The sequence below is a fragment of the Danio rerio genome, chromosome 18 (assembly GCF_049306965.1).
Source record: "Danio rerio strain Tuebingen ecotype United States chromosome 18, GRCz12tu, whole genome shotgun sequence".
NCBI classification, from domain to species: Eukaryota; Metazoa; Chordata; class Actinopteri; order Cypriniformes; family Danionidae; genus Danio; species Danio rerio.
This window is the reverse complement of record NC_133193.1, coordinates 5,360,001-5,374,204: the sequence shown is the minus strand read 5'-3', so window position 1 is coordinate 5,374,204 and position 14,204 is coordinate 5,360,001.

Below are 14,204 nucleotides of genomic sequence, written 5' to 3'. Positions count from 1 at the left end.
ATGCTATCAGTTGGCATGCATCGTAATCTGGAACAATCAGCACATTGTGTTTTATGAGGAATGACTCTACTGCAAGAAAATACGCTGCAGTCATACTGGAAAATGGGCCAAGCATTAAAACAAATATATCTATAATTTATTTTTCTTGCACATTAAAATGTGTCCTCTTATTTTTTTCATTCATTAATTATTATTTTTTTGTTTATTCATTCATTTTTTTTATTTATTCATTCAACTTGTATCATTGTAATTAAAACTGCAATTGGATCCTTAGTCTCCTGACCTACTGTTACTCATTCATGCATTCCTTCACTCATCTATTCATTTATTTTATACTTTTTATTCATTTATTGATTAATTAATTAATTTATTTAATTAAATTTTTCTCATTCATTCATTCGTTTACTCATTCATTCATTTTTCTTGTATCGTTCGTTTGTTCGTTCGTTCATTCTTCAATAAATTTTTATTTTTTCATCATTTATATTTCACTCATTCGTCTATTTCAAAATGATTTGTTCGTTCGTTTATTTATTCATTCATTCATTCATTCATTCATACATTTACTCATTCATTCGACTATTTATTTTTACTTTTTCTTCATTTATATTTCATTTATTTTTCTATTTTAATATGATTCATTCATTCATTCATTCATTCATTCATTCATTCACTCATTCATTCTTTAATTTATTCATTCATTTGTCCATCCATTCATCTATTTACTTATTTTATTATTTCATTCATTCATTCATTCATTCATTTTTTAATTTATTAATTCATTTGTCCATCCATTCATCTATTTACTTATTTTATTATTTCATTCATTCATTCATTCATTTATTCATTCATTCATTCATTCATTTATTAATTCATTCATTCATTCATTCATTCATCCATCCATTCATCCATTCCTTAATTTATTAATTCATTTATTAATCCATTCATCTATTAACTTATTTTATTATTTCATTCATTCATTCATTCATTCATTCATTCATTCATCAAGAGCAAAGATGATTAAATATTGTTTTTTACAGTGATTTATAAAATAAATCTACTAATATACCACTGAAAATAAGAATTTTAAGTAAAACAACTGGTTATTTGGCTTATTTTAAGCACAGCTCAGAATGTTTGTCTGTCTGTACCTTATAATTCTTACATTGTAGGGACCCAAATGTCTCAAAACGTATAGAAGTATCACTCATTTTTGCCCTGGTGGGAACATTTTTATTTCTTCATGAGAATAAGAGCTCATAAACAACACAGGAAAGAATATTTTGAAAAGCTAAATATGCAGTTTTTCTTCCATGAGGGCTGAGTTTGGTAGATATAATGTACACTTTGTACAGTATAAAAATGATTATGCCTTTCTATGTAAGCATGTTGAGTGATTTCAGTAAGTGCAGAAGACTATTTCAGGTGTTTAAACTGATCAGGCAGAACTGACATAAATGCACGTGTTTCATTTGTTGTTCACCAGCAATGACCATGCCACACTTTTAGCTAGACTTTATTGTAGGTATGTAGGGATGAAGGGGATGAAGAAGAAGTGAAGTAACAGGATAAACAGTGATTAGGTTGGTATTTGATTGGGCGTCCTATGATGATACTCAGAGTGGGGATACCATCTTTGTAATATTCTGGTAGAGTGATTGGACCCCCAGATTCAACCTATGAGGGAAGAAAGAGTTATTGGGGGAGGTAGAATGGAAAAACCAGTGCTAGAGGGCTGGTCTGGCCTAAATAAGTTTTTAGGAAGTAGGTGATTGGTTGCGAAAACAAAGTGGGGGCGTGGTTCATCTACCGAACCTTTGTTAACAAGTTAACTCCATTTGCTAGAGTAACCAGTGCACAAACTCTGAAGGTTTCACACCTTTTATGAAATGTACACATTGTTTTTGCTTCCACCAATACAATGTGATAATGGAAATGATCTGCAAGGCATTTTGGTTGAATCTTTAGGCATATTATATTAAATATTACAAAAACAGTATAATATGGCCCCTTTAAATGCGAACTTTTCAGCTCAGATCATTATAAATCCAGCATGTTTCCTTTTTAACTGTGTCGTAATTGGAAATGATTGTGTCTTACGAGGAATAAGGCTACTGCAAGAAAATATGCTGCAGTCAAAATAGTTTGGCACAACCTGCTCATATTAACTCGGTGGAAGCGGAGAGAGTTTTCTAAATAAGGATCTGGCATCCATAACAGAGCCCACTCAGGTAAGACCTCGACTGCAGTGTAATATGCGGATTGTGATGTTGCCTGGTTACTGTGGTCACAGCGCTAGGCAACCCAGACTAGAGGTAAGCTGAAACCACAGTTAATGCCAGATTCATGTGTAGTGATGGATACAGGGGCTGAAGAGCCACTAATTACAAACACATCTGACCAAAACTGTCCAAACTACACCCCCCCTCCCCCTCCCCCGATTGAAAATCCAGAACCAATTCCTGTTGGTCCAAGCAGATCATTAGAAGCTCCAGAAACATGCCTGTCCACCTTAGGGTTATGTGGATGGATGATCTAGTGGCTGGTGTGCAGATAATGACTATTGTAGACCAGCTAGAATCCAGTAAACACATTCCTTCAGGACTGAGAATAGGGGGAAAAGAAAAAAAAGAAAAAAAAGCTAAAAAACTAAATAAGAAAATGTGTGTGTGTGTGTGTGTGTGTGTGTGTGTGTGTGTGTGTGTGTGTGTGTGTGTGTGCGTGTGCATGGGGTCTATTTATGTACCAAAATATTTATTTATTTTTGATTTTTATATTTATTTTTGCTTATTTTAACGAACAGCTCACTTACTTTTTGACATTATTTCTAAAAACAAAACATGTTTTACTCATCTAAAAATGCTTCTCGCTTTAAGAATGTTTAGCTATTTGGGATAGAAAGAGGACAAAAACTCAAAGTAAGAAAAGCTTATTTAGAGCCGAACATAATAATTCACTTTTTTGTTCACTATTTTCTCTGACTTCACAGTTATTTACATATCATTTTAATTTATACGCAATAGTATCTATTTTTAGACCAAATGGTTTGCAAAAAGACAAAAAGAATGCCACTGGATATATTTATGGATGGATGGATGAATGAACAGACAGATAGACATATAGCCAATGACACTGGATGGATGGAAGGATGGATGGTTGGTTGGGTGGATGGAAGAATGATTGGATGGGTGGATGGCTGATTGGATGGATGGAAGGAAGGAGAACAGATACAGACATATAGCCAATGACACTGGATGGATGGATGGATGGATGCATGCATGTTGGTTGGTTAGATGGAAGGATGGTTGGATGGGTGGATGGATGGATGAACGGATGGATGGAAGGAAGGAGAACAGACATGTAGACATATAGCTAATGACGATAGATGGATGGATGGATGGATGGATGGATGGATGGAAGGAAGGATAGACATAGCCAATGATGATTGATGGATGGATGGATGGATGGATGGATGGATGGATGGATGCATGGATGGATGGATGGATGGTTGGAACGATGATTGGATGGGTGGATGGATAAATGGATGGAAGGAAGGAGAACAAACACATAGACAAATAGTCACTGACGATGGATGGATTGATGGATAAATGAATGGATGGATTGATGGATGGATGGATGTTAGGATAGACATAGCCAATGATGATAAATGCATGGATAGATGGATGGATGCATGGATGGATGGATGGATGGATGGACTGAAGGGCCAGATAGACATAACCAATGGATGTATGGATGGTTGAATAGATGAATGGATGGACGGAATGACAGAAAGTTAGACATATAGCGAATGAGACTGGATGGATGGATGGATGGACAACTGGATGGATGGACAAATATTCAATAACACATATTGGATGGATAGATATATAGTCAATGCAACCTGGGCTCATTGTGGAAACGTAGCCCCGCGTAAGTTTCTGCAGACCGTGAGATAAGTCCCGGGAGGTACGTAGAGAGAGGCCGCTGTGCGCGCTTTTTCGCGTCTCACGTCTCGGGTGCCTCTCTGGAGCGCGAGCCATTCACGTCTGCGCTGTTCTCGCGTGAAAAGCTGCCGGATCGGCCGACCCGGCCGCCCTCCTCTTCCTCCTCCTTCTCTTCCTTCCCCAAACCCAAGCGACAGTTTGCAAAAGCCGTCCAGAAAGAAAAAAAAAGCAAAAGCCCTCGTCTTCGATTTCGACCGCGTTTTCGGATCCCGCCGCGTTCTCGCCCTTATTTTTCGGATTCTGTTTTTCATCTTACCTGATTTCTGGAACCACTGTTCCCCAGACTCGATCCGCCAACGCAATGCTGTGAGCTAAGCGGACAAACTGGTTGCATCGGAAAAGCCCTAAACTAGGAGTCGAGCCGTCGGCGTTCGTAGAAAAAAACTAAACGCGGCCGCACGTACCTCCAGCCACGTAAATCACGGTCTCCAGAAACGTCCGCGGGGCTACGTTTCCAGAATGAGCTTGGGTTGAGTCAATGACACGTGATGATGGATGGATGGATGGATGGATAGATAGATAGATAGATAGATAGATAGATAGATAGATAGATAGATAGATAGATAGATAGATAGATAGATAGATAGATATATAGATAGATAGATAGATAGATAGATAGATAGATAGATAGATAGATAGATAGATAGATAGATAGATAGATAGATAGATAGATAGATAGATAGATAGAAAGCCAATGACACATGGATGAATGGAAGGATGGATGGATAATAGACAGGCAGACAGACAGATAGAGAGATCATCATTGACACATGATGGATGAATGGATGAACATATGATTTCAGAATGACCAATTTAACTTCCTCTTCTGTTTTTTTCTTCCTCTCTGACTCACCATTTCTTCAAAGTGTGAATGCTCTTTATACTGAGGGTTGCACTTAACTGAACCCTCATCGCACTCCCAACTACTCGGTTAAAAGTAATCAGGCCACAAGCTCAAAAAGAAGTCATTGTAAAGAATATTGTGCAAAGGACTCTTAGTGAAGTCCACTGCCCGAGACTGTGGTAAAAAACTGACTCAATCAGCTTCTCCAACAGTCAAAGATGAGGGGCTTATTGCTTGTTTCAGCTGCTAGTCTCAGTAAATGTTTGCTGATCTACTTCAGACTCCACACAGATGTGTTTGTTGCCACCAGACATCGGCAAAAAAACAACAGTCTGATGGCTTTCATCAGATCTCCTCCATCCAACACACAACACATACACACACACACACACAATGCTAAATATCACACAGCTTGAACAATTGTGCGTTCCACACAAACTCTCACATGAGTCTCAGCATGACACACAGAAACACAGAAGATCCTCCAATCAGGAAGCAATGCTCAAGGGAAAAAAAATAAAAACTTTTTGTGTGTGTGTGTGTGTGTGTGTGCAGCAGATGTTCATGTTGAGTCATTGCAGACGAGCTGCTCATATTTACCAGCTCTGGATTAATGCGGCAATTCTAGATTTTAAATTCAAATTAGAAGGAATTGTGAATGCTAAATCTAGCTTGTTATTTGAGTGAGTGGTTTGTGTTTGTGTGTAGTTGTTTATTAGTGATTGAAAGTGATTAGGAGGGAAAAAAAATCAGTGTCTGACAAAATGTTAATTTTAAAAATAATATTGTGACAAAAATTAATGCTTTCATAATAATTAATGAAAAAAGGACTTGCAATTGTTCACTAATTAACTAAAACACGATAAACTTGGATTACTACTGTGTCATTTGAGGATCATTAGAATATATTTTAGAATTTATTAATATTGTTATTTAATTTATGTTTACTTTTTTCATCTGTTTTTTTCATGCAAAAAAAGTTAAAATAAATGAAGTTAAATTAATAATTAATGAAATAATAAATAAATAAATAAATAAATAAATAAATAAATAAATAAATAAATAAATAGATAAATAAATAATTAAGTAAAAAATATTGCAAGTGTAACCATAAATGTAAAATATTGTTGGTAAACATGTATTTATTGATTAATTTGATTGTTTATACACACAATATAATAATAATATGAATAATAATAATAATAATAATAATAAGAAGAAGAAGAAGAAGAAGAAGAAGAATATTGTCATTGATAGTTATCACTATTATTATTATTATTATTATTATTATTATTATTATTATTATTATTTTACTATTATTAATATTATTATTATTTTACTATTATTATTATTATTATTATTAATAGTAATAATTATTTATGTATGTATTTATTTATTTATTTATTTATTTATTTATTTATATGTTTGTTTGTTTATTTGTTTAAAGATGCGCTAATGTTAATATTATTTATGATAATAATTAATAATAATAATTAATAATAATAATAATAATAATAATAATAATAATAATAATAATATATTTTAAATGATTTAGATTATTTATTTACTCATTTAAGTAAATGAAGCTGAAGCACTCACTCTGATCCCCCTGGCTCTCAGTTTGCTTGGGGAAAATCCAAATTAAACCAATTTTACAATTAGCTTAAGATTAACAATAAAAATTCTGGACATGGCAACCTGCAGAACCTGGGATTTAAAAAAAAAACATCAAAATCAAATAAAAAATCACAACCATCTCATACTGCATTATTGCTTGTTGCACTGGTTGCTAGGGTGTTTGAAATGGTTGTTGGGAGTTTATGTCTTTGTTTATGGGACAGCTGTGTATCCAACTGCAAACAATATCTGAGCACAAATAGTAATACATAAAAGTTTAATACACCATTTTAGACATTTGTAAGCTAAGCATGAGCATTATTAATGCTGCTTAGTTTAGCAAATGCTTATTAGCATATATATTTTGAGAAATACAAGAAGCTAAAGTTCCCACAAGGATATGTATACAAGGTTGTTTATATGAGAGTGAAATGATTGTTAGAATACAAAGAATTCAGAATACAAACCAGAACAGAATACAAACACATAGAATAGAATAGAATAGAATAGAATAGAATAGAATAGAATAGAATAGAATAGAATAGAATAGAATAGAATAGAATAGAATAGAATAGAAACACTAGCCAAAGGTTTGGTGGAAAACAGAGGAACTACTTATCAGAAGGAATTATTCATTGTGGTTTTTAGGTCTGGTCTAAGTTGTAGAATTATTATTATTATTATTATTATTATTATTATTATTATTATTATTAATATTAATATTATTATTATTGGACATCACTATCGCCTCACAGCAAGAAGGTCGCTGGTTTGAGCCTCGGGTGGGTTAGCTGGCATTTTTGTGTGCAGTTTGTATGTTCTCCTTATGTTGGCGTGGTGTCCTCTGGGTCCTCTGGTTTCCCCCACAGTCCAAACACATGCACTATAGGTGTACTGGGTAAGCTAAATTGTCCTTGTGTGTGTGAATGAGTGTGTATTGTTGTTTCCCCGTGATGGGTTGCAGCTGCGTGAAAAATTTGCTGGATAAGTTGGTGGTTCATTCTGCTGTGGAAACCCGAGATTAATAAAAGGACAAAGAAAATGAATGAATGAATGAATGAATGGATGGATGAAATAGTTGCTTATTTTCTCTTATTTTGTCTGACTGCACACAATGTCTGTAGCACAAACAGTGATGCATGAAAGTTCAATATAGAAAGTTAAAGTCAGGTCCATGTTGCAGATGCAGAAAATGCCATACGTTTTTCCACAAATTACTGCCGTGGTCCGTTTCCAAAGCAACCCCAATCCAGCAGACACCTTCCCTCGTCATTTAATAACTTCTTTCCGATAGGAATTTAAAAGAGGAAACAGCCTTTATTTCCATTTATATCAACTATTAAACAAAGATGCATATTAGATATTTGTGCACAGAGCTTATTTGAGTACTTAAAGCTTCTGTGCTGTTTAAGGTAAAAAAAAAAAAAAACTCTATGAAATTGTACTAGAATGGTAGTATTGAGAATAGAAAAAGCTACCAAAGGTGGAAGAGTGTTTTTACATGTGGCTACAAAGCTCTGGAAAAGCCATGGGAAATGTTCAGGCACACTATCCAAATTTAAATCTAATTTTAAATTTTTAACAAAGCTTTCACCTAATATATCTCATTGACTGTAAAACCAAAAAAAAAACCGGCAGACATTTTTTTTGCTATTTCTATGAAGAGGATGGATGAATGGATGGATGGATGGAAGGATGGATGGATGAATGGATGGATGGATGGATGGATGGACACAAAGCCAATAATGATGGATAGATGGATGGATAAATGGATGGATAAATAGATGGATAAATGGATGGATGGATGGATGGATGAATGGATGGACATATAGCCAATAATGATGGAGGGATGGATAAATAGAGAGATTTATGGATGATTAAATGAATGGATTATTGGATGGACTGACTAATAGACATCCATCCAAAAACACTGGATGTATGGGTGGATGGATGGATGGATGGATGGATGGATGGATGGATGAATATATAGCCGATAATGATGGATGGATTTTATGGATGGATGGATGGATGGACAGATTAATATATAGCCAATAATAATGAGTGGATGTATGGATGGATTAATGGATGATTTAATGGATGGGTTTATGGAGAGTGACTGATAGACATATATAGCCAATAACACTGGATAGATGTATAGACACATAGCCAATAACACTGGATGGATGGATGGATGGATGGATGGATAGATGGATGGATGGATGGCAGGTAGACAGACGTATTGACATATAACAATGACACTGGATGGATGGATGGATGAATGAAATGTTTATTGGCTGGATTCATAAGCAGGTCGCACACCAGAAGCGCCGCTCGGCGCCGCGACACGGCGCGCACATGACAGTTTAAAGTATCACACACCAGACGTGCACATTCGAAGGATATTTAACATGAAACTAATCAGATGGCGCTCTGTGGCGCGGCTGAAAAAATGAACTGCGTCCTGAGCCGTCGCCGGGCGCCGCCGACAGCCGCCGACTTGCGGTGCCGGTGTGTGTATCCTGACAGAAACCTTTTTAGAATTCTAAAATACATGGCGCTGCGTGGTGCTGCGCGGCGCGCCGCCGAGCGGCGCTTCTGGTGTGCGACCTGCTATAGATAGACTGATTGATAGACACATTTATGGATGGATGGATGGATGGATGGATGGATGGATGGATGGATGGATGGATGGACGGATGGATGGATGGACAGACAGAAGGAGGGATGGACAGATGAGTGTACATATAGCCAATAATGATGTATGGATGAATGGATTAATTGATGATTTAAAGAATGGATTAATGGATAAACTGATTGAGAGACATTTAGACAATAACACTGGATAGATGGATGGATGGACAGACAGATAGACAGATGTATGGATATATAGCCAATGACACTGGATGGATAGATGGATAGATGGATGGATGGACGGACGAACAGTGGGACGGATGGACATATAGCCAACAAAGATACAGAACAAAAATATTTACAAAAGTAAATAAAAAGACTACACAAAATCCTACTGATCTGCAGATTTTTCTGTGAATTTCTGCTGGTGAAAATTCCTTGTGGGCCTGCTCAGAATTCCATACCACATATTAAAGCAAATAAAAGTTAATCTTTTGCTCTTACATGTTATGAAAATCAGCCACCCAACTTTTGTCTCCATTTGCTTTGTTACTAGCTTGAGCTTCTATCCACAGTAAAACTGAACTATGAAATTAATGAAAATAATCAGTACATTTCAATCAAAACCCTAAAAAGTTCTCATTGTACTTAATGAAAGACACTTATGTGCTGCTGTAACATGCATGGGACACTGACAAAGAAAGTGTGGATCCAAACGCAGGTTTATTAAACAGAATGGTCAGGCAGGCAATGGTCAACACAGGGGCAAACAAATGTATACAGTCATGGTCAGTAAATAGGTGGATGGTCAAAAAGCAGGCAACAGACAGTAATAAACAAACAAAACAAAACAATGGTCAAACAAGAAAGGCAAGGAAAATGCGTTGTAAAGTCACAATCAGTATAACAAGACTCAGAAGCTAGTGTGTGTGTGCCTGTGCTGCTTTTAAAGTCCATGTCATCAGTTCTGAAGAGCTTCAGCTGTGTGTGTTAGCAGTCAGCAGACAAATGGAACAGGTGTGATAGTGTGGTGCATGACTGGATCTGTGGTCCATGAAACGGCGGATTTGTAGTTCTTTAGCATTATGTTTTTTTTACCAGTAATCTGCCAGGATTAGATGGTGAATGTTACAGCAGTCCCACGCTCACAAATATATTGCTGTAGTACAAAACTAAACTTGAGTTTCACCAACTTGTGTTAAAAAGATTTAGTTTACTCAATTACTGTTGCTTTTTTCCCACAAATGTCTTGAGCAAACAATCTCTGCTTTGGATTCAGCCTCTCATGTAGATTTCTGATGACCTGATCTCTTGTGGTATGTTCTAAACCAACTTATAAATCTTATAAAATCCCAATACTTTGTAACTACACTTTAAAATAAAGAAAGATTTACAGAAATTTCCTCAAATTTAAATTTCTGGGAAATTTCAGTAATTTAATATTCGTTATTTTACGGTAAATTTCTCTAATTTAACAGCAGTTATTTAACCTTTTTTTAGCGTTTTAAATAAACCATATATATATATATATATATATATATATATATATATATATTTTTTTTTTTTTTTTTACAGTGTATGATGACAAAATGTAACCACTGCTTCAATCATGTTCATCTTGCTTTAATACCAAATGCAGAAGTGTACATGTACACATGTAAGGTATACATGTAAAGTAACCACATTACTTTACTTTTAAAGTAGAATTGTGTAGCCTTTATGTAAATCTGCTTTGAAATAAGATGCATAATCAAAAAATGCTGCACAAATAAATATGGATTGAATTCCTTGAGCAATAAAATTTGGTTATCAGCATATTGGCAGCCAAAAAAGTAAAGAATGTCCAATGATAAAACAAGCCTCATAAAAACTGCACGATGCACCAGAATAACCCATCAATCTCCTTTATACACAGACACACAGACATGCACACAAAGTCTGTAGATAAGAGCAGATTGTAAGTGTAATACACACATAAGCCTCATGTTTATCTCATATGCACACTCGTACACAAACTTCAGGGTGAAGCCGAGTTCCCCAGTTTCCATGGCGACTGTCACTGAAACACTTTGGGAAGCAGAGTGGCGTTCCGAAAGTCAAGAGTGCCACCCCACGACACACACGCACACACAGCTGACTCCACCCACCACACACACAATATATTTTCAGGTAGCTTTGAAAATATCTAATTTTGTTTAAAAGTTGCATAAATAAATGGCAAAATAAATTTAAAGTTGATGTAATATAAAAAATAAAATGATAATAATAATAATAATAATAATAATAATAATAATAATACACAATAATAATAATCTTCAACACACAGGTGACTAAGTTAAAATGAATAAACAATATAATTTTGTTTAATAAACTTGCCTGGAACTTTTTAAAATATATAAAATAGTTTTTAGTTCTTAGAGTGAAAGTCAATGAGTTTTGGTCAATCAATCAATAAATCAAATTAACTAATCAACCAATCAATCAAAGTCATTTAAATCAATCAATCAAACCAATCAATCAATCAATCAATCAATCAATCAATCAATCAATCAATCAACCAAAACAAATTAATGAATTAAATAAAATAATCAACTAATCAATTAAACAAACCAATAAATAATCAATCAATCAATCAATCAATTAACTATTAAACCAATCAATCAAATCACCTAATTAATCTAATCAACCAAACGATCAATTAATCAATCAATCAATCAATCAATCAATCAATCAATCAAATATACTAATCAAAACAAACAATCAAATAAAAAACCCACCAATCAATCAGTTAAATAAAATAATCAACCAATCAATCAAACCAACCCATTAATCAATTAATTGATCAATAAATCAATTAATTAATCAACCAATCAATCAAACAACTAATTAACTAATACAATCAACTAGTTAATCAAAACAACCAATCAAATCAGCCCACTCACCAATCAATAAAATCAATCAATCAGTTAAATCAAATAATCAACCAACTAATCAATCAAACCATACACTGGATAGATGAATGGATAGATGCATGGATGGATGGACAGATAGATGGATAGATAGACTGCCAATAACTGGATGGATGGATGAATATACATATAGCCGATAACACTAGATGGATATACAATCAATCAAACTTGATTGATTGTAACACAGTACCACAATGTTGGTTACTGATAATATAAAGGTTTTAAAGAAAATCATTTTTTTTAAATAAAGCATCTTTACTGAATACCGAGAAACAGATTATCTCTATGTATTTTGTTAAAGTAGCTGTTGTTTTGTTTCAGCGTAAACCTTTTTAAACCTTCTAAGCAAATTGTAAGACTTTTTTTCTTCTTCATTAAACATGAATCCTGTAACTCGTGTCAACAGTGACGTTGCATATAATTTTATAGCAACTGTTTCTAGAGAACATGTATATTTTATAGGTACACTGACATCAATGCTGTGAGATTGGGCATAGAGAGACAATTTATAAGATGAATGTGTTTTGTCACCGATAGCACCGTGATTAGTGATTGTTAACTCATATTATTTCTGTGTAAGTTTCCCCACTGTGTTGAAATAAAGGTAACACCTCATATCAGTTGATTGTGACAGGGGCCATTCATCTTCATTAGCATGACAGTCTAGCTGTGTTTACATGTCGCCAGAAACTGATGTTGCATTAAAATAAAAGACCTCATGCATGCCTGTCCTCAAACCTACATCAATTTTAGGAGAATTTTACAATTTTCATTAAGTAAATCCCAAATGCATGCTGAACGTGTTATACACTTAGGGTATGTTTTGTTTTATTTTATTTTATTTTATTTTATTTTATTTTATTTTATTTTATTTTATTTTATTTTATTTTATTTTGAGCCTAGTCACTTTATTAATCAGGGGTTGCCACAGCGGAATGAACTGCCAACTTATCCAGCATATGTTTTACCCAAGGGATGCCCTTCCAGCCGCAACCCAATTTTAATTTGTTTTATTTCCCCCCTCTCTTTCATTTTTGTTTGTTCCCTATAGTACTGAAGTCCTTATGTACAAATATAAAGTTAAAATGCAATCAATCAATCAATCAATCAATCAATTAAACAACTAATTAATCAATCAAACAAACAACCATCCAATCCCTCAACCAATCATCCAATCAACCCATCAATTCATCCAATCAATCAACAACCTATCAGTCCATCGATCAATCATTCAATGAACCAATCAACTCATAAATTCACCCATCCATCCATCAATCAATCAAGTAATCAATCAACCAAGCAACCAACGAATTAATAAACAAATGAATGAACAAACAAATTAATAAATAAACGAATAAATGAGTCAATCAATCAATCAACCAACCAACCCATCAATCAAATCAACCAAACAACCAACCCATCAATCAATCCATCAACCAACCAACCAACCAACCCATCACTCACTCAATCAATCAATCAATCAATCAATCAATCAATCAATCAATCAATCAATCAATCAATCAATCAATCAATCAATCAATCAATCAATCAATTCACTGATCAATCAATCAGACTATCAATCAATCAATCAATCAATCAGACTATCAATCAATCCATCCATCCATTCATCCATCCATCCATCCATCCATCCATCCATCCATCCATCAAATCAATCAATCCATCCATCCATCCATCCATCCATCCATCCATCCATCCATCCATCCATCAAATCAATCAATCAATCAATCAATCAATCAATCAATCAATCAATCAATCAATCAATCAATCAATCAATCAATTAATCAAACAATCAACCCACGGACTAACCAATCAGACCATTCATCCATCCGTCCATCAACCAATCACCCAATCAATCAATCAATCCATCAATCAACCCCATAATCAATCAATCCATCCATCCATCTATCTGCCATCCATCCACCCACTGATCAACCAATTAGCCCATCAGTCAATCAATCCATCAATCCATCCATCCACCCATCAACCAATCAATCAATCAATCAACCCCAAAATCAATCAATCCATCCATCCATCTATCTGCCATCCATCCACCCACTGATCAACCAATCCATCCATCCATCAAATCAGTCAAACTATCAATCAATCAATCAATCAATC